The sequence below is a fragment of the Podarcis filfolensis genome (genome assembly GCF_964270895.1).
Source record: "Podarcis filfolensis genome assembly, chromosome: 11".
NCBI classification, from domain to species: domain Eukaryota; kingdom Metazoa; phylum Chordata; class Lepidosauria; order Squamata; family Lacertidae; genus Podarcis; species Podarcis filfolensis.
The window spans coordinates 15774388-15799361 of NC_139613.1; the positions used below are offsets into that span (position 1 = coordinate 15774388).

The 24974-nt window shown below is 44.6% G+C and overlaps 1 protein-coding gene across 4 annotated transcripts in view; it reads right to left on the bottom strand.

Annotated features, from left to right (window-relative positions):
- Nucleotides 1-24974, bottom strand: part of PDZD2 (PDZ domain containing 2) — a 240176-nt gene that overhangs the window by 201386 nt on the left and 13816 nt on the right. The window contains exon 1 of one of the 4 annotated variants that reach the window (XM_083575457.1): nucleotides 8146-8162. The exons of the other annotated variants lie outside the window; for them this stretch is intronic. The gene's annotated coding sequence lies outside the window, so the exon portion shown is untranslated. Of the gene's footprint in view, nucleotides 1-8145; nucleotides 8163-24974 lie in introns of those variants that run through there. 4 annotated transcript variants of the gene reach the window in all.

Sequence of the window (24974 nt, forward strand, 5' to 3'; positions counted from 1 at the left end):
GGGTGGAAATAATGATAATAATAAATTGTCCACGAGCACCTTAGAGACCAACTAAGTTTGTTTTGGTATGAGCTTTCGTGTGTATACACACTTCTTCAGATACACTGAAGCAGAAGTCACCAGACCCTTATATATAGTGGGAGGGTGGGGTGGGGTATTTCTCAGAAGGGTAGTAGGAGATGGGTGATCGGTTCAATGGGTATGGTAAACCTGTTGACACTGTTAACGACTTTTGACTATATATAAGGGTCTGCTGACTTCTGCTTCAGTGTATCTGAAGTAGTGTATTTTCATGCACATGAAAGCTTATACAGTGGTACCTTGGGTTACATACGCTTCAGATTACATACGCTTCAGCAGTGGCGTAGCGTGGGTTGTCAGCACCCGGGGCAAGGCAAGTAATTTGCGCCCCCTAACACATGGATTTGCGCCCCCTAACCCGTGGATTTGCGCCCCCTAACCCTAACCCCCAGATGTTGCACCCGGTGCGGCCGGCCCCCCCTGCAGCCCCCACGCTACGCCATTGTGCTTCAGGTTACAGACTCTGCACACCCAGAAATAGTACCTCGGGTTAAGAACTTTGCTTCAGGATGAGAACATAAATCATTCAGTGGCGGAGCGGCAGCAGCAGGAGGCCCCATTAGCTAAAGTGGTGCTTCAGGTTAAGAACAGTTTCAGGTTAAGAAGAGACCTCCCTCCAGAACGAATTAAGTTATTAACCCGAGGTACCACTGTACAGTGGACACTTGGGTTGCAAACGTGATTCATGCGGGAGGCACATTCGCAACCCACAGCACGATTCGTTTGTGATTCTGCGCATGCGCAAAGTGCGATTTAGCACTTCTGTGCATGCGCAACCGCCATAACCCGTTCCGGTATTTCCAGGTTTCGGTACATCCGTAACCTGAAAAAACACAACCTGAAGCGTCTGTAACCCGAGGTATGACTGTAACAGAACAAACTTAGTTGGTCTATAAGGTGCTGCTGGACAATTTTTTATTTTATTTTTATTTTTATTTCGACTGTGTCAGACCAACACGGCTGCCTCCCTGAATCTTTAACAGGAGTGAAAGCAAAAACGTCTGCTTCGGCTTGTCTTGCTTTCGGGACAATTTTAATTTTTTTTTCATTTTTTTACTCCTGTTAAAAATCATCTCAGTGACCTAATCTGACTCGGGAGAACTTAGACCTCGCAATTAGAGTGGGCAGAGAATTCTGACAAAAATGGAAATGGGAGTGGAAATTGCCAGTGTTCCTTTATTTGTCCTCTGGCCAGAGTGGAAACCTGTGTGGCTAGTTACTCTGAAAGGTGCTTAAGAGACGAGGATTTAAGGGAGAACCCCCCCCCCCCAAGGAGTGGTAGACAGAATCCTAGTGTTTGGGTGAGAAAACAGGAAGCCACTGCCCGACAGGAGGAGTTGGGGTAGGAAACATGAAGTTCAGGCAATAACTGAAAACAAAATAGGAAACAGGAAGGCCTTAATATCAGAATGACATAATTCCCTTAGTCACCTCGCATATCTGAATAAACAGCTGTTCCAGGTTTGCTTGCTGAGAAGGGGATGTGAATAAAATGAAAAACACAGTGGTTCAGTATATTTTGTTAAGTATTATTATTATGAGGGAGTTGCAGCAAGCAGAGGCTTTAGGCACCTTGTTTCAACCTGGGTGGTTTCCCCAATGAAAGCTTCAACATCACCCAGTTTCCCCCCTCCGTTCTCCCCACACTCCCCACTATATTTGCCATCTAATCTGGGACTCTTGCACACTGTTTTATGCATTTCAGTTGCCCCAATGAAGGCATTGCTGCAACACAGAGTTTGGAATTTTTCTCATGCTGTGGGTATTCAGTGGCTTAAGACGAAATGTGGAACATGGGCAATAAAGTGTCTTTGTACAATAACCTTTCTAAATCGTTGATACAGTACCTGGTCAGTGTAACACAGTCAGGTGCAATCACAGTGCATGTGATTGGCTGTTGAACTTGGATATGGAACAAGCTCCATTCGTTTTTCCATAAAGAAGATTAGCTGGCCACATTTACTCCCAAAATAATGAGCTGCACACAAATTATATTCCTCTCTTTTATTTAATGAGAGAACTCAGAAACTACTTGGAGAACGAAATTTCTCCAAGTGTTGTACAAACATGACAATTGGAGAAAAGCTCATCTAAAATCCACATTGCTCTACACACACACACACACACACACACACACACACACACACACACACCCATCGCTCTCTCTCTCTCTATATATATACACACATACACACACACACACCCCTACAACAAAATAAAACTAAATTATAATACTGGGGTGGCCTTGTCAAAAGGGGGGGAAATGTTATGGAGGCATCCAAAACAATACAGCCTGATATCAATAGGCAGGGAGTTCCACAGCACAGATGCTGCCACACTAAAGGACGGGCTTCTCACAGGATGTGGAATGAACATCATGTGACAGTTGTGAAAGTGAAAGTTCCACAGATCGAAGTGATCAAATAGACACATATAGAGCATTTGAAAAAGGACGAGAGCTCCACGGTGAGGAGGAAGGGGAGGCACAGAACTAGGGATTACTTCTCATCCCACCCCCTCTGGAACAATAAAGGGCTGACTTGTAATATACCATACCTCCAACTACATTATCCTAGCAGTAGAGAGATTTCAGGTCAAAAAGCTGAAGATTCAGCCCAGTTCTGGAAAATAGGTATAAAAAGGAAATTAAGAGGCAAAACTTTCTTCTACTTTTGGGGAGGTGGGGAGAACAGGGCAGAAGGAGAGCTGAAACACTGTATATACCATTCCGCATTTTCTTCATGGAACCTACACATATAGGATTGAAAGGTGTCCTGGACAAGGCAGCCAACTTCTGTTCCAACTTGGCTACTCCTAAAGGTCTGACAACTGCAGTTTCCACAAGTTCTGCTCCCCCGTTCATCTTGGAAAGCTTGACTTACTGGAAACAACTTCTGCGCATAATGGTCCTTCTGTCAGCCTCCGTATACTGACTTTCTACTGAGTGGGAAAGGCAGTGACTTCAAAACCCACAGGCTCCAAGGAAGATGCTGTCTAAAGATTTCACGGACAGAGGTGTGGAAGAAACTTGTACACGGACACAGGTGTGGAGCAAGCAATCGGGCAGGCTCCCGGGGTTCAAAAGAGCCCCTCAGCGACCTGACCTTGCTAGACTGCTGCTCCCCACCTTGCCCCGGACTGCCATTTTAGCAGAAGGTGGGCAATGGTGCCACTTCTGAATAGGAGCTAAGCTCAATTGCACAGCTGCCTGTGTGTGTATGTGTGCCCATTGGCAGTACTGTACAGAAGACCCAGCTCTGCATGGGTGACATGCAAAAACAGGGGAGGTAAAGGTAAAGGGACCCCTGACCATTAGGTCCAGTCGTGACCGACTCTGGAGTTGCGGCGCTCATCTCGCTTTATTGGCCGAGAGAGCCGGCGTTTGTCTGCAGACAGCTTCCGGGTCATGTGGCCAGCATGACTAAGCCACTTCTGGCGAACCAGAGCAGCGCACGAAAACGCCGTTTACCTTCCCGCCAGAGTGGTACCTATTTATCTACTTGCACTTTGACGTGCTTTTGAACAACCAGCAAACAAAGGCTAGAGACTAACTTAGCAAATATCACTCAGTGACCGGAGAGGGGGGAAATACAGATGCAAAACCTCCAGATCGTTTTGTATGCTCTACTTCATTAAATAGCCTGAAGTTCCAGAGCACATCTGTTTTACAAAATATAATTACTTGCAAGGAACAGGGCTCTAGAAACTTAGCGTTTTTGCAATACCTATTTATACAGGTAGAGCAGATGGGAAGTGGAGCAGGTGATGTTCGTCCTAAAGCAGCATCGATCCCTGAAAGCAGCAGCAAACCCTCCGCATGGTTGCTTTTCTGCTACTGAGAAGCGAATGACCTTCAAGAAGTCAGGCTGCAAGTATCCACATAACTAGCGACCTGTGAAGCTGAGTTCAGCCCCCGCTGCAATTTTACAGTCCCAGGCAGACAAAAAAACATCATCCCAACTTTACGAAGACACTTAATTACTACTAAAAATGCATGCATGCTTTAAGAACTCGGACACAAATGAAGCAATCAAATAAAAATACTCCCCAAAAGCCAAGAAATTAAATTACAGCAAGAGAAATGCGTTCTAAACTCACTGTCACTACAACACTGGAAACAAAAACAAGCAGCTTACTGGCCCAAAGGAAAGCGCTCTCAAACAACTTTAAATTACCTGATTAATAAAAAGTATAAAGCTGCAAGGGACGTGGGTGGCGCTGTGGGTAAAACCTCAGCGCCTAGGGCTTGCTGATCGCATGGTCGGCGGTTCGAATCCCCGCGGCGGGGTGAGCTCCCGTCTTTCGGTCCCAGCTCCTGCCCACCTAGCAGTTCGAAAGCACCCCTAAGTGCAAGTAGATAAATAGGTACCGCTTTATAGCAGGAAGGTAAACGGCATTTCCGTGTGCTGCGCTGGTGCCAGCTCGCCACAGCAGCTTCGTCACGCTGGCCACGTTACCCGGAAGTGTCTCCGGACAGCGCTGGCCCCCGGCCTCTTAAGTGAGATGGGCGCACAACCCTAGAGTCGGACACAACTGGCCCGTACGGGCAGGGGTACCTTTACCTTTACCTATAAAGCTGCAAGTCAGAGGTCCAAATCAGAGAAAGTTTTCTTTCTTTTTCCCCCATAATTTTTTTATTTGGTTTTACGTATTTACATTTACAATCATACCACAACTCATCCAAAAGTACAAGATTCCCACAAATCTCTGGACCTCCCACTCCCACTCTGGGAGTGGGTTCTGTTATTCAACATTTTTCTACTGCATCCTTTGTTTAATAATCCAAATTTTTATAACTCCATTGTATCCATAGTTCTGGATTCATTACAAGTGTTATTTGCAGTCCTGCTAACGTTTTTAACTGTTTACAGTGGTCTCCAAGATAAATGATAAATCCTCCCCATTCCTTATTAAAGTTTTGGTCTTCCTAATTCTTGATCCTTTCTGGTCAATTCTGCCATTTCGGCATAGTCCATCAAACCAGTTTTTGTGCAGAAAGGCCCAATGTTCAATCTCTGGTATCTCCCATTCAAAGGACCTCAGGTAGCAGATGATGGCAAAGACCTGAGACAGTGGTTCTCAAAGGGTGTGGCCGGAGAGGATGGCAAGCATGGCAGGAAGAGTCAAGGACGATCAAAGAAACATTTAAACAGTACAGTACAGCAGGGATGTCCAACAGGTAGATCACGATCCACTGGTAGATCACGGGGGGTCTGCGGTAGATCCCCCCCCCAAAAAAAGAAGTTTGGCTCCCCAAACAAAGCTCAACAACTTTGGCTCCCTAAAAAAAGCTCAACAGGTTTGGTAGATCACTGCCAGTTTTTCTTTATAGCGAGAAAAAGAAGAAGAGTTTGGATTTGATATCCTGCTTTATCACTACCCTAAGGAGTCTCAAAGCGGCTAAGAATCTTCTTTCCCTTCCTCCCCCACAACAAACACTCTGTGAGGTGAGTGAGGCTGAGAGACTTCAGAGAAGTGTGACTAGCCCAAGGTCACCCAGCAGGAGGAGCGGGGAAGCGAACTCAGTTCCCCAGATTACAAGTCTACCACTCTTAACCACTACACCACATCTCAGTCTCTTGACTGCAAGCTCGCTCTTCTCACTGAGTTTGTATACATACTTAAGGTACATATGTAAGAGTCTTGTTTATAATTATACTTTGGGAATTATTCATGTTCTTGTGTAGCTGCATTGTTTTCTACTTTCGGGGTGTCCCATGATCATATTATAAAGTAGTTGTATTCTGTGCTATAAATCGAGCACTGCCAGGAGGTCATCTATTTTTGTTTTCCAATGTTATTTTTATTAATAAAAAATTCGGTGTAGCGCAAGGAAATTGTTATTCTGAAAGTGTGGAACAGAGTAAAAAGTTTGAGAACCATTGGCCTGAGACCTTAGAGTTTCTGACCTAATATAGAGGTAGGTTTTCTGCAACATAACTACAAAAGGCGTCTGGAGCACAGCTTCCTCTGCCAACCCAAAAGGATAGGGAAGAGCAGTGGGGGGGGGGCAAGGTAGCCCTTTAAGCAGTCATGGACTTGGGGCTCTCAAATTTCACTGGTACCCTGTGGAATGCTAAAATTCCTGTCTGATCTTTGACCGCAATACTAATAAATAATAATAATAATAATAATAATAATAATAATAATAATAATAATAATTTATTTATACCCCAGCCACTCTGGGCGGCTTCCAACAAAATATTAAAATACAATTGATTGATTGATTGATTGATTGATACTAAAATTCTGCATGCCCCCGCCTCTCGCACTCTGTTCTACAGCACCATTTTGATGCCCTCTGCAGGGTGGCACCCAGTGCAACCACACCAATCGTGCCATCCTAAAACCACCTCTGCCTTTAAGGGCCCCCAACTGCTGCCCTCTGGTGCCCCTTATGCATGCAGGCAAGCAAGAGACATGATCAGAGTTAGAAGAACACATGCCAGTCAGAAAGCACTTTAAGGTGGTGTGGAGCAGGGTCAGTCAGAGAGTGACCTGATAAAAGGAACGGGGGGGGTGCATATTCAGGCCGCCAACCTGAGGTTCACAATTTCCAGCTTGGTGGGTCCAAAATCGCAGAGGACAAAAGCTTAACTCTTAAGAGAGAGGATGGGACACAACAGTGACAAATATCTTGCTCTCTTTTGCCACCTCACCCTCAACAACAACAACAACAACCCCTTAATTGCGTAGTTTTTGCAGTAGGTTCAGAAGGGCAAATCTTCCTTGTCCGCCTCAAATCAAGGGGGCAAATTTGAGTTCCAAAGCCAATTTGACCTCCTGTCAAAATGGAGGGACATGTTCTCTCCAATGTGCAAGCCCAGCCCCAGATGACTGAATATATTTATGCATCAAAGACCAACACTTTGAACTCTTAAACCAAGGGAGGCACTGGGGCAAGATTCCAAAGCAATGGAATCATAAGAAGGTTGGTGAGCAGCTGAAGTAAGCCAGTTGCTACGTTGCAACAGAGGTCTCCGTCCCCAGGATGATTTAAGATCCAGCTCTAGCACAATCTGCATGAGACGCAGGTCGCATCTCTTGCCAACTCTAGACCAAACTGCACTTTAAGGCCGTTGCTTTAAATTTCAATAATAAAGTTACAGATTTCAATCCAGGCCTCTGAGAGGCGACCTGCTGGTTTGTGCAAGTCCCCAAATGAGGCTGAGCAGCACTAAAAGGTCAGAGCACAGTCAGCAAACAAACCACACACTTCCCACTGGTTGGGTGGTTTATGCATGCATGTATTTGAGAAGTCCTAACCTGCTCAAGTCTCCTCCGTGAACTTTAAGAAGTGCAACACTGTAAAGGGAATAGATATATATTTCCAGGGACAGAAGAAGTTTTGCTGCCTCAAGCAGCTTCAGAAGAGTCTCTTTCATTCCATAGGATCTCACTGGCCTAACCTACCTCACAGGGTTGTTGTTTTGAGGAGGAAAACCATATACACCATCTTGAGACCCTTGGGAGACAAAGATGGTATATAAATGTAAATAAATAATAATAATAATAACATAGTAAAGGTAAAGGTAAAGGGACCCCTGACCATTAGGTTTAGTCGTGGCCGACTCTGGGGTTGCGGCGCTCATCTTGCTTTATTGGCCGAGGAAGCCGGCGTACAGCTTCCGGGACATGTGGCCAGCATGACGAAGCTGCTTCTGGCGAACCAGAGCAGCACACAGAAACGCTGTTTACCTTGCCGCCGGAGTGGTACCTATATATCTACTTGCACTTTGATGTGCTTTCGAACTGCTAGGTCGGCAGGAGCAGGGACCGAGCAATGGGAGCTCACCCCGTCGTGGGGTTTCGAACCGCCGACCTTCTGATCGACAAGTCCTAGGCTCTGTGGTTTAACCCACAGCGCCACCCGCATCCCTAATAATATAGTAGGGATAGGCAACTGTTTACATCTTCCCTGCCCCCACTTTCTCACCCTCACCTGGTCCCTCCACATTGCCCTTACTTAAAATCATAGCAACACAACATGCAAAACTTTCAAGAGGCATTTATGAAGCACCAAGCTCATGCCTTTCCTTGGAGTGCAGAGCTTGGCTTGCTTACTTGAGTCAGCCAGGCCTTTTCCTTCTGCTGGTACCTTCTATAGATGGGTTTTGATACAGATGTGTGAGCTGCCAACGATGGAAGTTGCCGCCTCCGAAAAGGGAGGGTTCATTGATAGGATTTTCATGCTTTCCAAATAAGTCATTTTGTAATAAGCAGCCTCTCCCCGCCCACACACCAATTTGCACAATGATGGCTCCATATAATTGAAAACAACAACAGCACAGACGTGCTTTACAGAGCAATAAGAGCAAATGAAGAAGACAGGCCCTTGCCCCGGGGGGTGGAGACAACACCGGGGGGGGGGGGGCGGGGGCGACATGGGGTTGTACAAACAAAGTTTGGTTTCAGGAATGCATATACACATGGATGGAGAACAGGAAAGGTTTTTAAGTTAAACAGCCCAGTCAGGCAAAGGTTCTTGGGATTCCCGCCCCCAAATTAGTCCATGATGGTGGTCAGCCATAGGGAACAGGATGAAACCATCCGGAGTTCAGCATAGGTGGCTGCATGCCTCCTACCGGCATTTGTTGCACGCCAGCAAACCAATGCCTCTCTCTGCGTTTCTTCGCAGGGTGTAGTCTGGGAAATGAGCAGCGCAAAATCTCAAAGCAGCAATCAGTTTAACTCCAGCTCTGCTTTAAGCTTGTAATTAGCTATCGCAGGCTGTAATTTTGAAGAGAAGGAACGACGCACCACATCACAGGGAAAGAGGCCTGCGCTTGTGTGGTTCCGTTCGAGCTTTTTATAACACCACACCAGGCGCTGCCAAGGGAGATCACTTTTGAACAAACGCAACATTTTGGAAAATATTGCTATTCTACTCTCTCACACACAAAGTACTATGTTTGCAAAATGTTTAGGTACATAGAAAAAAACAATCATTCAAAAACAAATCAGCATTACTAGAATGGAAACTACAGTGGTACCTCGGTTTTCGAACATCTCTGTTGACAAACATTTCGGTTTTCATATGCCATAAATGCTTCGGTTTTTGAACATGCCTCGGAAGTCGAACATGCCACGTGGCTTCCGCTGAGTGCAAGATCCTGAGGCCTAGCTGTCGGCTATTGACTTTTCAGCTTTCGAACATTTCAGAACTCGAACGGTCTTCCGGAACGGATTACATTCGAAAACCGAGGTACCACTGTACACAAACTCTGTTTGAAAAGTGCACGCAATTACACTTTTTGCCTTCACAATCATCCTTGTGAGGGAGGAAAGTAGGCTGGCGAGCAAAAGAGAGGCAGGAATGCAAAAGTCTCCCTGGATCAGCCCAAAGCCCCATCGAGTTCTGCATGCTTTCCTTACCGTGCCCAAACAGATGCCCACGGAAAGCCCACAAGCACAAGCTGAATGCAGCCTTCTCCCTGCCTGCTATTAGCAGCAGTTGGCATAGAGAGGCAAGATGCCTCCAACAGCACAGGAAAAGCACGACCATGGAAACAAGAAGCCATTGACAGCTGCACTCTCTGTATACATATCAAGTCTGTCCATCCAAGTTGGTGGGCATCCCGGATGAATTCCACAGGCAGGGAGACATTTATCCAAGGGCGCACAATAAAGCCCATGACACAGGTGGGCCTTAAACCCAGGACGCAAGCAATTTGTGGACCCTAACCCTCTTGCCGGCCAGGTCAAATCAAACGATTAGGTTTTTACACCAGGTTCACACAAGCAGGGAATATAATTTTTTTTAAAAAAACCCTAGCTTCCCTTTGCTTGTTTTTCATCCCTAACACATAGCCCCATGGCAGTCCATGGACTGCAAGAAGATCAAACCTATCCATTCTTAAGGAAATCAGCCCTGAGTGCTCACTGGAAGGACAGATCCTGAAGCTGAGACCCCAATACTTTGGCCACCTCATGAGAAGAGAAGACTCCCTGGAAAAGACTGATGTTGGGAAAGATGGAGGGCTCAAGGAGAAGGGGACGACAGAGGACGAGATGGTTGGACAGTGTTCTCGAAGCTACCAACATGAGTTTGACTAAACTGCGAGAGGCAGTGGAAGACAGGAGTGCCTGGCGTGCTCTGGTCCATGGGGTCACGAAGAGTCGGACCAGACTAAACGACTAAACAACAAAAACAACACAGCTCCACTTTAGTGCACAACAGCAAACATGTAACGTAATGTGTGAATTGGCGCCACTATTCATACACCCGCTAAGAGCGTGTACATGATTTTGGAGTGTGAGAAGAGTTTTCTAAATGGTCGCCAAAAACTCAAGCAGTTGCTGCAGTACAGAAGGATGCTTTTCTGTTCCCTTGCCAAGGGTATTTTTTTTTTAAGCCCCATAAATATACACCTCGCATGGTCAACAAGCCTAGCCAGACATCATTAATTTTTATGAAGTTCCACTGCCCTGTTTGAAAGAGACCTAATTAAAGAAGGCAGATGCTGCCCAGTGATTTTAAAGCCAAAAATAAATGCATATCCCCCCAAAAGTACACTTACAGAGCGAGGGGTGAATGCTACTTCCTCCAAGTTCAAAAACTAGAAGATTATTAAGAGTAAAGGGTGTCCGTTAATAACTATGGACTTTTTATTTAAAAACAACCATGCACATTACAGTTCCTAAATGATCTCTTGCCTGTAATTTCTCCAGTGCCCAGAAGCTTTTGATGAAAAGCTGCATTAGGTCACCCTGCAAATCAATTCCAGCTTCTCCTCTGCTCTAATCTGAGGAAAATGGGTTAGGGGAATGAGAGAAGTTGTTTAGGTTGAAGATCCAAGTGAAGGGGGAAACTTGGGGGGGGGGGATCCTATATAACTTCTACTATATAACTTCATTTAGGAGTTTGTGTTTAATGAACGTTGTCACTCTCTTAACAAGGGCAGAAGGGCTTTTAGCCTTGTGCAATTAAATTGGACCCTCTGTAGCAATATCTTACTAAATGGAGTAAATGGATCGTTGGACCAGGACTATGCAGAACTGGCTAAACTGACTTACAAACTGCGGGACAAGGACAACTGTGACTTAAAGGAAGAATGGGGACTTTTTACAAATTATCTAAACAGACAACAAATGAACTGAACTCCTTGGCAGGTTTTGAATAAACATACACCAATTTATTGGTTGATAACATGACAGATAGACAATGCAAGGATATGTATAATTTTATAGCATGCAGACAGTAATATGTGCAGAGAAATCAGAGAGAGGAGCTGAGGGAAGTCTCTGGTGGGGGGGAGGGATGATGGGGGGAAAGGGGGGAAATAATTTATGTGATTATATGATTTGATAATTTGTTATGTTGAAATTGCTTAATAAATTTAAAAAATTTTTAAAAATGGACTAGGGAGAGCACTGCCGAAATCCCATCTCGGCCTTTAAATCTCCTCATTCTTGGGGCTGTATAAAGAACCACATCCTTTTGCCTATCCTGTTAGGCTGGGACCTTCAAGTATCCTGGCAGCCCCATTCTGCTCCTGCCAAAGTGTCCAGACTGCCTTTAAAAGGCAGCCCCGTTTAGGGAGCAATGCAGTAATCTAGCCTTGCTCTAAAGCAGGGTGCGCATAACAGAAACCGTAATCTTTGTTCACCTTTAGAAGGCAGATTAAAGCTTACCTGTCCCAGCAGGTGTTCTGAAAGTGCCTCAGGTTTTATTGCTGCTGCTGATAGCAATTTTTATTTTGAAAATTTACGCTTTCATGCTGTTTGTAATTTTATACGTGACTGTGCATTACTTTGCAGCACAGCAGTTAACAATTGCAGTAATATGATTTATTCTGTTTTTTTAACTTGTTTTCATACGGCCAGTGGGAACTGGCAAAAGCAAGAAAGGACATCTCTTTTCCTGTATCAGGGAAATATGGAAGGCAGGGATGGATGAACTGACTTTTTCCTTTAGAGTTTACCACCAGCAGTCTGTAGAAAATTGTCAATTGGTGGAGGTGGGAAGGATTCTTCAACAACCTAGGAGCCTCCAGATGTTATAGACCACAACTCATAGGAGCATAGAAACCTGCTTTAGCATAGTTGGTTAGAGCGTGGTGCTCCTAATGCCAAAGTTGCAGATTTGATCCCCGTAAGGGACAGCTGCATATTCCTGCATTGAGGGTCCAGATTAGATTATCCTCAGAGTCCCTTCCAACTCTATGATTCCATTGGTCCCAGGGCCGGATTTAGGTTTGATGAGGCCCTCAGCTACTGAAGGTAATGGGGCCCTTTATATGTCCAGCTGTCCTTTGTCAACAACAAATTGTCGCTGTTTTTTGTGTTGAATATATGCTATACGTAATTTATGGACCTAATAGGTATCTAAAGCCATTTGCACATAACAAAATATTTTATCAAAGTAATTGTTGAACTGAAATACAATTAAGAAGAAGTTGTTTTTTATCTTATGTTTTGGAAATGTACATTCAGGTTTTTTTCCTTTCCTTTTTTTTGGGGGGGCCCAAGAGAGTGGGACCCTGAGTTATAGCTTGTTCTATAACAACATTGCGAAGGCTGCCGATATGCCTGGGACTGCAGCCTTAATCGGTTTAAGCAATCTGAGTGGTGTAAGCAAGGAGGCAAAGCTCCAAATTAAGAAAACGCATTAGGAAAATGGACAAGAAGTGTGATAATTTAGGGCTGTAAGCGTGTCAGGTTAGGATGGACAATACAAACAAAACATAGTACAGTACACTGTAACAGCATAAAATTCCCCATCCTAATTCAGTTAAAATCCATCAGAACTGCTGAACATACAACAAAAAAGTGTCTAGATCCACAATTCTAGCCCCCCAAAGAAAGGATTTGGGCATTTTTTTTAATTACAAAAATGTTTAGAAGAGTCACCTAGGCTGCAATCCTGTACACAAACCTGGGAGTAAGTTCCAATTGCATTCAAGTGGGACCAGTGCCGGATTGACGCATAAGCTAAACAAGCTATAGTTTAGGGCCCCACTCTCTTGGGCCCCCCAAAAAAATTTAAAGAAAAAAAACACGGATGTACAATGGAACCTCAGGTTCCGAACATGATCCATGCGGAGGCACGTTCACAACCCGCAGTGTTCGCAACCCACAGCGCCATGTCTGCGCACGCACATGATGCAATTTGGTGTTTATGCGCGAGCGCCAAAACCCGGAAGTAACCTGTTCCAGTATTTCCAGGTTCTGCGTGGTCCGTAACCCAAAAATGTGCAACCCACAGTGTTCGCAACCTGAGGTATGACTGTACATTTCCAAAATATAAGATAAAAAACAAGTAAAATAAAACCTACATACAGCAACAGTGTTTCGTGTTGTGTAGGCTCCTATGATGTAAGCAATGGGCCCCGCCTGCTAGCCTGCTCCCTAAAATATCACTGGTTTGCTCATTTCTGTATACAGTATAGAGTGCCTACATTCTGCATGGACTGGTTGCAAGGCAACATGTGCAAATGGCTTTAGATACCTATTAGGTTCATAAATTACCATATAGCATATATTCAACACAAAAAACAGCAACAATTTGTTGTTGACAAAGGACAGCTGGACATATAAAGGGCCCCATTACTTTCAGTAGCTCAGGGCCTCATCAAACCAAAATCCGGCCCTGAGTGGGACTTGCTTCTAAGTAGACACACACAGGATTTCCCCACTAACTCTTTCCAGCAATTAAATATAATGATCACAGGTGGTCCAGCAGTGTCACAGAGCACAGTGAAAAATGTAATCTTGGATCCCTAGCTGGAAGCCACAATGCAATAAAGTGATTTTCTTTATGGAAACTTTAATTAATCTGCCAGTAAGCATGCAGAGAACCTTTAAGCACCATAGCTTGGTGGAAGCTTAATTAACTCTCTTCCAGAGCATAATAGCTCAGCGACTAGCACATCATTCTACATTCATGGGCTGAAACAAGCATATGGACTTTCACGTTTCTCTCTCTTCCCCTCACAACAGGGAGGTAAGCTTGTCAGATTTAATACAGGTTTTTTCACTTGAAAAAATAAAAAAGGGACAGGGCAGCTATTCCGAGGCCCTAGAACACTGACAGAAACAAACAAAATAACCTTTTGCAAGATGCCAGGTAACTAGTAAAAAGCAGAAGACATTCAATAAATGTGCTTCTCAAAAGGAAGTCTCAGAAACTGATTGTCCACAGTTAATCCTTCCACAGCTGACAATTTCTCAAAATGAAAAAAAAGACTTCAAAACAAAAGGGGGGGATTTCAGCAAGAGGAAAATCTGCTTTTAAGAACAGGTTTGCCTCAAGGTGCCCTTGACTGGGAAAGAGGGAAGAAAAATGGAGGTTTACTTCTCAGACTGGAAACAATGCTGAATTTGATTTTTGTATTTAAATAGTTTGCAATAAATGTTCTGCATACAGCCCAAACAATAGGAAGGCTTTTCAGACTACTATATGCAAAATATTGGAGAACTTAGCTTACCACACTGGAGCTACCGGGGGCGGGGAATCCAGTCAAAATTATCATTATTTATCATTAATTTATTGTATTGCCTGCTCTTCACCTTGAAGGTGGGTGACTACACTTTAAAATACAATGAAAACAGGTGAAAACAAACTGCAATCACAAGAACAGGACGTGTACAAAATAAGTGTATCTCATGTATGGAAGGCCAGGATAAAGAGGGACATTTTCAGCATATAACAAAAGCTGTATAGTGAAGGCAGTTCTGCAGGAAGAAAGTTCCACGGCACAGAAGATGCCACAGAGAAATGCGTTGGGTTACTAGATCTTTGCCAATTCCTCTGTGTGTGTGCCGACAATCTATGTTTACTAAAACAATTCAGATTTAAACCTGAAATACTCTGTTCAAGAGCTCAAGACAATTAGTATTTATTTTGTTCTTATTTAGCTTTTATATTTGGTGGATATGGGGTGTTAAGGAAAGGGCCGAACCTCTGGTGGGAGAGACATTGTGCTCCTTCTGGGGCACCGTATTTTTTGCTCCATAAGACGTACCTGACCACAAGACGCACCTAGTTTTTAGAGGAGGAAAACAAGGGAAAAAAATATTCTGAACGAAACAGTGGATGTATGATTTTTGTGGTTCATGCTGTGGCTACAGACATGTGATCTGATGGTGAATTTGGGGTGACCTAATGAAAAAATCCTGAGGATCCATGGGCTTTTACTTTCCCCTCCCTCCAGGCAGCCTCCTTTATTGCTAGCGTCCCTTATCTCCCTTTCCAATCAGCTGCTTCCTTTCAACACTCCCTTCCCTCTTGTTCGCCTTAGTGTCTTTTCCTTAGCTGGAGCAGTTTTTTTGCTCCTCCTTTTCTTCTAATTTCTCTCCTCATTGCTTTAGTCTTTCTGTCTCCTCTTCTTGCAAGTTTGCTGTCTTTACCTCCCCAATCCCAGGCAGCCTCCTTTATTGCTAGCATCCCTTATCTCGCTCCCGATCGCTTGCCGATCAGTGGCTTTGTTTCAACACCCACTTCCCTCTTTCAAATGAAAAAAGAATGATCTGCTGTTTGCCTCTGGGCAATTTGGCTCCAGGGACCATGCATTCGCTCCATACGACACGCAGACATTTCCCCTTACTTTTTAGGAAGAAAAAAGTGTGTCTTATGGAGTGAAAAACACGGTAGTTTGTTCACCTTTGGTCTTCACCATGCACTCAGCTCTCACCTATGCCTCCTAGGAGCTGTCAGCATGTGACAGTGGCCACACCCCAGGAAATGGCTTCCACTGGCCAGCTAAACCAGGTGAGGGTAGCCAATGGGTCTTAAACCCTTGGCGAGTTAGAGATTTCTCCTGCATGTGAAGAAGGCTCCAGCGGATTGAGCTGACAAGACCAATAGTGGGTCCAACGGTCAAGAAGGCAGTTACTGCATGTGTTGTAGAAGGAAGTGAGGGGCAGATGGGCTTTGTTGACCTTGGAAGGGAGCCTATCTAGAAGAAGGAAAATTCTGGTCCTAAACCTCCACTGCCTTGTGAGATAATTTGGAAGAAGAAAAGGCTCAAGAGTAAACCCTACACAAATCCAGAGTGGAGTCCCTAAGACAATTGGATGGTGTCTTGTATGCCTCCTTCCAGCAACTCCTGCAGCCAAGCTGGTGCCAAACATCTTGCTGTTTTGATTCCATCAGCGAGGTCTTGTCATCTGGGCAGCCCAGGACCTCCATACACACTGCCCAGGCTTGCACCCTCAGTGGTCAGGTGTGTGTGCAGGAGCCAGGCCCTGTGACCAATAGGACTCTGCAGGACTGGGGCCTTCCTAAGTTTGTTCTGAAGAGGCAAGGCATGGCCACACAGGTGAGGCCAATTGGTAACTCACAGCACCTGGTGGCAAGAGCCAGGAAGGGATATAAGGTCAGCATTTTCCCTTCGGCTCTTTGCCACAGCAACACGTTCCCTGCCTTGCTGCATTTGACTTCATGACTCCTTGCTTCCTGACCCTCGGACCCTTGGCTTCTTGACTCCCGGCTCTCTTACCCTCAGACTCTTGGCTTTCTGACTCCTGGCTTCTGGACCCCCGGTTCCTGCTCCCACCCCGCCACCTTACCCCCGGTCCCGACGTCCCCAGCCGGGACTTCGATTGCCCGTGAACCAGACCGTGACACTGAGGAGGCTACTTTAGTGCTGTTAACACAGTAGATTAACTGGAGGTGCACTCCATTGTCTCTCAAGGCAGATGGATGCCAACAAGTTTTTATATTGGTAAATCGTCCGACAATTTTTATCCTAGACTTTATAGTTTGTATGGATGGGGCTACTGCATGCTTAAGGTCCCAAGTATCTCTAGCAAGGGGCTGGGAATGGCTGTGCCCTGGAATCCTGCAGAGCCATTGCCAATCTGTGAAGGCTAGAGTGGCTCTTATTCCCTGGAACCATTATATTAGTGGAAAGAGCCCGTTCTCATGAAGCTATTCTCCGCTGCCCCTCGAATGAGGCAAACAGAGAGGGGCCACTGATTAAGACTGCAGGGTCCAAGCTGGTTTGTGCAGAGAGAGGCAGAACTTAAGTTATTCTGATTAATTCCTGAGCTTGTGGCATCATGTGCTATCTGCAGGAGATGTGATGAATGAAACAAATGGGATTGACTTTTGTCACGCTTCAAACACAGGTTTTTAAAAACCAAAAGTAACAGGTTTCTACAGAGATGGTTAAATTATGAGGAACCAAATCCACTACAACAAGTCAACATCTGGGCATCAATCTTTGGCTTCCATTTAGCACAGTTTCCTCTCTTTGTTCTCCAGAGTCTTTCTATTATTGTAAAATTTGCTGTATACACACACACACACACACAAAGAGCTGTTTGAGTTGGCTTAAATCGGTCGTATAAAAATGTTTGAGTGTATTGTTTTTAGAACAGTGATTTTGATTTTGATTTTAATCCACATGCTTCAAAAGGAAGTTCCCAGCATTGCTGAACTATTCTGTATAAGGACAATTTGGCACAGAGAGTTGGTAAAGATGCTAGACCAGACTATGAGCAGCTTCACAAAACACTTAATAAAATCCTGGTTTTTCTGTGTGCAAATAAAATTACATCACATCATCATACACCAGATAAACTCTGGTGACATTTGAAACGGGTTTATACTGTATCAGACCACTGGTCCATCATTTTTTAAAAAAAATAATATTGATACTTATTCAAAAATATACAAAAATACATATCCATTACAAAGTTTCCTTTTATAATACACTGAGATAAAACAGCTAGTGTATAAGAGAACATAGTCAGAAGGAAGAAAAGACAAAGAAAGGAGAAACCTAAAGAAAGAGAAAGTGAGAAAAGGGGGGGGACTAAAGAAAGATAAAGGAAAAAATTATAAGGACTTCTGGTTCTCTGTCCTGCAGCTACGTAGGATATCCATATGTTCAGATCCAACCATTTTATCTTCTATAAACAGTATTTTTTCAATCTTCAAATCCAGATATTACTAGATCATTTTCTCTTTCGTGCAAAAAGCACCTAAGAAATTTCCAATCCTTAACAAACGTCAGCCACAATCCCCCCCCCCCAATTAAACATGTTAACTTTGCCATCTCAGTCCAATAGTTTTATCAGTCATTCATCTACGGTGGGTAGGGTTGTGAGGCTTGTTTCATAAAACCCCTGCACTGGAATTGAACCACAAACCATCTCTGCACAAAGCATTTGCCATTCCACTGGGCTATCCTGTTCCTTCAGCCCAAAACAAACGGCTGGGGACCACCTATTAAACCTTTATCAGGAAGGGCTGAAATTCAGCAGAACAGCAAGTACTTTGCATGCAGAAGATCCCAGGTTCAAACCCAGCATCTGCAGTTAAGGATAGGAAGGTCCTTTGCCTGAAACCCTTGGGAGTTGCTGCCAGCCAGTGCAGACAATACAGTGGTACCTTGGTTCTCAAACGCCTTGGTACTCGAACAACTTGGAACCCCAAAACTGCAAACCCGGAAGTGTTCCGGTTTGCACACTTTTTTTGGAAGCCAAACATGCTCTGTTTTGAATGCCACACTTCCGTTTTGAGTGTTACGCTGAGGTCCGTCTGTTTCTGCTATTTATTTTGTGTTTTTGTTTTTGCAGCTTTTTTGTTTTGTTTTTGTGACTGTGCGGAACCCAGTTCAGCAACTGATTCATTGTGTGACAGCAGTACATTGTTTATTGCTTTCATTTTATGGATCAATGGTCTCGTTAAATAGTAAAATTCATGTTGAACTGCTGTTTTAGGGGTTGTTTTCAAAGGTCTGGAGCGGATTAATCCATTTTGCATTACTTTCTATGGGAAAGCGTGCCTTGGTTTTGGAACGCTTTGGTTTTGGAACGGACTTCCGGAAGGGATTAAGTTTGCGAACCAAGGGACCACTGTACTGAGATAGATGGATCAATGGTGTGACTCAGAACAAGACAGCTTGTACCCACTCCCTGCCCCAAGAGAAGACACAGCTTGTGTGGTGTAGTGGTTAAGAGTGGTAGACCTGTAATCTGGTGAACCGGGTTTGATTCCCCGCTCCTCCACATGCAGCTGCTGGGTGACCTTGGGCTAGTCACACTTCTCTGAAGTCTCTCAGCCCCACTCACCTCACAGAGTGTTTGTTGTGGGGGAGGAAGGGAAAGGAGATTGTTAGCCTCTTTGAGACTCCTTCGGGTAGTGATAAAGCGGGATATCAAATCCAAACTCTTCTTTTGAGAAATTACTTTGTTGAAATGGAGAGCATGTAAAACCATTCCTCTTGAAGGTGTATTTCATCAAAACATGATGGGCATTTTTATTCAGTTTCATAACAATTTCTCCACGTTACGTCACCCTCTCTCTTTGCCTTTTATTTACACCTTTGTGCAAAGTTACAGAGAGAGGCGAGGGGGTTAGAAACAGCCAATCTTTCTATAAATACACATATAGAATGGATACCATATGTGCCCAGAGGGCTTGCTACACTTGCCTTCATCACTCAACTTAAACACACACTGGAGGGATCCCAAGAGGGGGGAAAGTGTTTAACTGGTGGTCTACTGAATTTCCTGCGCACACACACATACACACAAACCCCGCCAGGCCTTTTTGGCACCACCTAACCCCTCAATTAGCAATCCCATTTGGCTAGGAAGCCCAGTCAAAAATAGGCAGGGTGGGAAAGCTTGAGGAGTGTCACAGCTTCAAACGCAAACCATTGCTTATTTGTGCGTTGATTTCCTGAAGAGAATTACATATTCTTGAAAACAATGAAACCAGATAAGGCTGGGAGGTGGGGGAGATGAAAAGAAGAGCAAAAAAAGCACCAAAGAACAAAAGATATTATTGGCTTATAAAAGCAGCTGTGAATACCGTATTTTTCGCTCTATAAGACGCACCAGACCATAAGACGCACCTAGTTTTTGGAGGAGGAAAAGAAGAAAAAATAATATTCTGAATCTCAGAAGCCAGAACAGCAAGAGGGACCGCTGCGCAGCGATCCCTCTTGCTGTTCTGGCTTCTGGGATAGCTGCGCAGCCTGTATTCGCTCCATAAGACACACACACATTTCCCCTTACTTTTGGGGAGGGAATAAGTGAGTCTCATAGAGCAAAAAATACGGTAGTTTGTCAACAGTTTGCAAAGCTGCACACACTACACTTAGCATGAAGTTGTCCCGTTGGAATGAATGAATGCGTGGCCGGGGAAAAACAGGGAATTTGGGTTCCTGGGAAACTAAATTCTGAGCCAGAATGTTATACCACAAAGTACCCCCCAATTAAAAAAAAAAAGATATCCGAACCACCAATTCTTATGAAGCACAGAAGTATTCAATGCTAGCCAAACCACACAAATGAGAAGTCAGTTCCTCCCCTGAACCACAAAAAACCCAACACAGAGCAAGCAAGACAGCACCTTCACTACTATAGCTATTGGAAGCTAGCTTAGATGAAACATGAAAAGCCAGTTGAGTCACACAGTGTTTCTCAAACTTGGGTGGACAGCTGCTGCAGAACCACAACTCCCATCATCCCTAGCTAGCAGGAGCAGTGGTCATGGATGATGGGAGTTGTAGCCCAACAACAGCTGGATGAATTTCAAGACATCTGCCCTCAAACTCGCAGCTACACATTCCGTTTTGGTAACTGTAACCCTGGTTTCAGGAACCATTAGGTGTCTAGCTTACATCTAACAAATATGTAACAAGGCACCCTTGCAAAATGTTATTTGGGGGGAGCTCTATTTGGCGCTGTGGGTTAAACCACAGAGCCTAGGACTTGCCGATCAGAAGGTTGGTGGTTCGAATCCCCGCAATGGGGTGAGCTCCCATTGCTCGGTCCCTGCTCCTGCCAACCTAGCACTTCGAAAGCACAAAGTACAAGTAGATAAATAGGTACTGCTCCAGCGGCAAGGTAAACAGCATTTCTGTGCACTGCTCTGGTTCACCAGAAGCGGCTTAGTCATGCTGGCCACATGACCCGGAAGCTGTACGCCGGCTCCTTCGGCCAATAAAGTGAGATGAGCGCCGCAACCCCAGAGTCGGCCACCCACGACTGGACCTAAAGGTCAGGGGTCCCTTTACCTTTGCGTTTACCTATTTGACTGGCATGTGGGTATGTTTTTTCACATGGGGCGGGATCTTTGGACCAAAAAGCAGTATATAAATAAACTAGCTGCAGAACTGGGGATAAAGACATCTACTCTGGAGAAGCAAGAGTAGAGGCAGCAGTCTGAGGACTGCCAGCTGATGTATGGAATTTTTTTTATGCCAGTGTATCATGTCAAAGTCCCCTTGAAAGTCGACGTGACTTTCAAACTCTAATTCCGGATACGCGTTAAATGCATCACAACAGGCACTGCATAATTTCGGCATACCTCCTGGATAGGTTTATGATGAGCAATGGAGACAGGCAGCTATATCGGTAACAAAGGCAGCTTATTTAATCAGAGCAAAAGAAGAAAAAAAATATTAAGCTTTCAACAAGGCATTAATAATTCATACCAGCAAAACAGAAGAACGCCGAGTTAAGGTGGAAGTCGGCTGGCTGGGAAGCGCAGCACTTAAAAAGACACAAAACTAACATGATAGTTGAACGGCGTATTAGCTCATCTATAATTACCGGATTCGCATTTACACGAGGAGACTTGGATTGTAGTATTCAGTTAACAGCCAGTCTCACTTACACTTCGGGGGTGGGGGGGGGCGGAGGTGGAGGTGGTGATGTTTTAATAAAAATATTCCAGTGAGCCTATCTAGTGGTGACAAATGCTATCTTGGCTGATTGATACTTCGTTCCCCAAGCACGGAAGAAAAAGCACTTTACGTTCACAACTTTTGTGATCTCCATGCCTGCCTGGGGCACCCAGCTCCTCCATCAGCCCATTCATTATCGTGCTTTTCAAAAAGCCCTCCCCGCTCGCCCCCCCTCTCAAAACCAACACAGAAAGAGAGAAATATAGAGCAACCTAAATCCTTCTGACACATTACTTTCTTTTGGCACATACCCACAAATGGAAAGCATGAATGGGGCGAAGGAGGCTTGAAAATATTATTATGCGTGCCCCAGTTATCCAGGCAGAGAGGACCCCGGGGACTTCGGCAAACTCAGCTTCTGTTTCCTCTGAATGAGGTCACTGGAAGCTTGTGGTGTTTTCGTGATTTTTCCGTGGTTTTATTTAGAGGTGAGCAGGCGGCAGAGATCTCCCATCACTTCTGTTCCACATCTGTTATTTCGGATGCATAACGATGGCAGGTTGCTGCACTCCCAGCTGAGTAGTCTTACGTGCATACGTTGAACCCTCATCGGCATCCTGCACGGAGCAGGGGGTCAGACTACGTGGCCTCTAAGGTTCCTCCCAACAACGGTGGCCGAAACCCTTTTGCACCATCAGCTGCAGGAGGAGCAATGCCATCTGTTCTTTGGTAGTTGGTGAATCCCAACAGAAGTACTGTTTCTGCCGAACAGAGGGCGGGCAGGTGTGGGGGACTCCCTGGTCCTGAATGGAGCAACTTGTGCCCCTAAAGGACCAGGCTGGAGGTCATTTTGGACTCCCAGCTGTCATGGAGGCACAAGTTAATTCTGCGTCCAAGGAGGCTGTCTACCTGGCTGCCTGCGCACTGTCTCGCCAGTTCATGCTCTGGTTATCACCCGTTTGAAGGCATAGAACTGCAATATGTTCTATGTGGGGCTACCTTTGAAGGCAACCCAGAAACTACAACTAATTCAGAATGTGGCTGGCAAACTGGCAACTGGGAGTGGCTGCCGAAACCATAACACACCGGTCCTAAACGATTTACATTGGCTCCCAAGTACATTTCTGAGCACAATTCAAAGCATTGGTGCTGACCTTTAAAGCCCTGTATACCTGAAGGAGCCTCTCCACCCCCATCGTTCAGCCCGGACACTGAGGTCCAGCTCTGAGGGCCTTCTGGCGGTTCCCTCACTGCGAGAAGTGAGGCTACCGGGAACCAAGCAGACGGCCTTCTCGGTAGTGGTGCCCACCTTGTGGAATGTCCTCCTATCAGATGTCAAAGAGATAAATAACTATACAGTAGAACAATTATAGGATATTTGAAGGCAACCCTGTACAGTGGTACCTCGGGTTACATACGCTTCAAGTTACAGACGCTTCAGGTTACGGACTCCGCTAACCCAGAAATAGTGCTTCAGGTTATGAACTTTGCTTCAGGATAAGAACAGAAATCGGGCTCCGGCGGTGCGGCAGAAGCAGGAGGCCCCATTAGCTAAAGTGGTGCTTCAGGTTAAGAACAGTTTCAGGTTAAGAACAGACCTCCGGAACAAATTAAGTACTTAACCCGAGGTACCACTGTATAGGGAAGTTTTTAATGTTTGATGTTCTATTATGTTTTTATATGTGATAGAAGTCACCCAGAGTGGCTGGGGCAATCCAGTCAGATGCGTGGGGTACAAATAATAAAATTGTTGTTATTGTTGTTAAAGATGCAAGTTATTTTATGTTAAAAGCAGTTATCTCAGTACAAATCTGGAAGCCAAAACCCCTCACAGAGTTAAGTGTTCCATAGTTAGGATCTCATAAAATGGAGTGGGAAACAGGTTTTTAAAAACCCTAATGCCAGGAATGCTAACTCTCTTAAAAAAAGATATAGTTCAAACTAAACAGACTCTTTACAGCGTCCTATTTGTCCAGTAGCCAGGACAGCCTTTGGGAAAACTGCAAAACTAAACAGTTTAGATCTTTTGTGTTTAGTGCCATTATCAGCTCCTAAAGCTGTTTTACATAAAAGGGGTCAGTTAGTTCACAGGAATTCTTAATAGTTTATGGGGCCAATTTTAAAAATACCTGTGGCATGGAAAACCACCTGACGCATACAAAGAGCTGTTCTCTGTAGACTGGGCACAGATTAATCTTTTAAATCCTTTTAATCCAAGCCGCAAAAGCCCATATTGGTGACGCGTCCACAACAAAGCCTTGCTTTCAAACTCAGGACCGCAGCAGTTTGTGCCGCTTCCAGCTACTCAATGGGTTTTAATTCTGCATGGGCCTGCATATTTCCAATAGGTTTAAAAATGGATCCCCATTAGGTTCATAGTTCTGAATTGCAGGGCATGGGATACAGTATCAATGCATTCCATTTAATGTAAACTATATATTTCCATGGGGTCACAAAGAGTCGGACACGACTAAACGACTAAACAACAAACAACAACATTGCAACTGAAGAGAAGACTCCCTGGAAAAGACCCTGATGTTGGGAAAGATGGAGGGCACAAGGAGAAGGGGATGACAGAGGATGAGATTGTTGGACAGTGTTCTCGAAGCTACCAGCATGAGCCTGACCAAACTGCAGGAGGCAGTGGAAGACAGGAGTGCCTGGTCCATGGGGTCGGACACGACTAAACGACAAACAACAACATTGCAATTGATTTAAATTGATTAAACTTTGCCAAAAGCACCTCAAATGCTGACTTTGAATGGTGGTGTTGCATAGGTGAAGAATACAAAACAGATTGGTAATCACAGATAGAATATTCCTAATTTTCCCACGATCTCATTTCATACATTCATCAACTGTCTGGTGTGCATTCACTCGAGCCTCAGTTGTTAGAGCAAGACAGACGTCTGTCTTCCCCACTAGTAAAGTCCTCAACTAACAGATAATACTAAGCTCATATCTGCCTCCCCAACTGATTTTTTTTTAAGGACTTGCAGAGCTAACAACTGGAGTAAATTGCAGGTAGAGGACTTGTAGGCTAGTAAATTATTACTTCTGCAATCACCGGTGTTTGCCATTTATGAAAATGGAACAGAGGAATGCAAACCACTTCAGAAACCAATTCTGTCATGAGAAAAGGAAAATGCATCTCTTCCAGAAAGACTGATCACCGTTTGATGGAGATGGATATCCAAGCAAAGAGATACCAGTAAATGAATTTTTAAAACAGGCTGTGGGAAATATGGGTGAATTTAAAGGCTAACTAATTTGATTGTGTGATATAGAGAGCATTTGGTGATC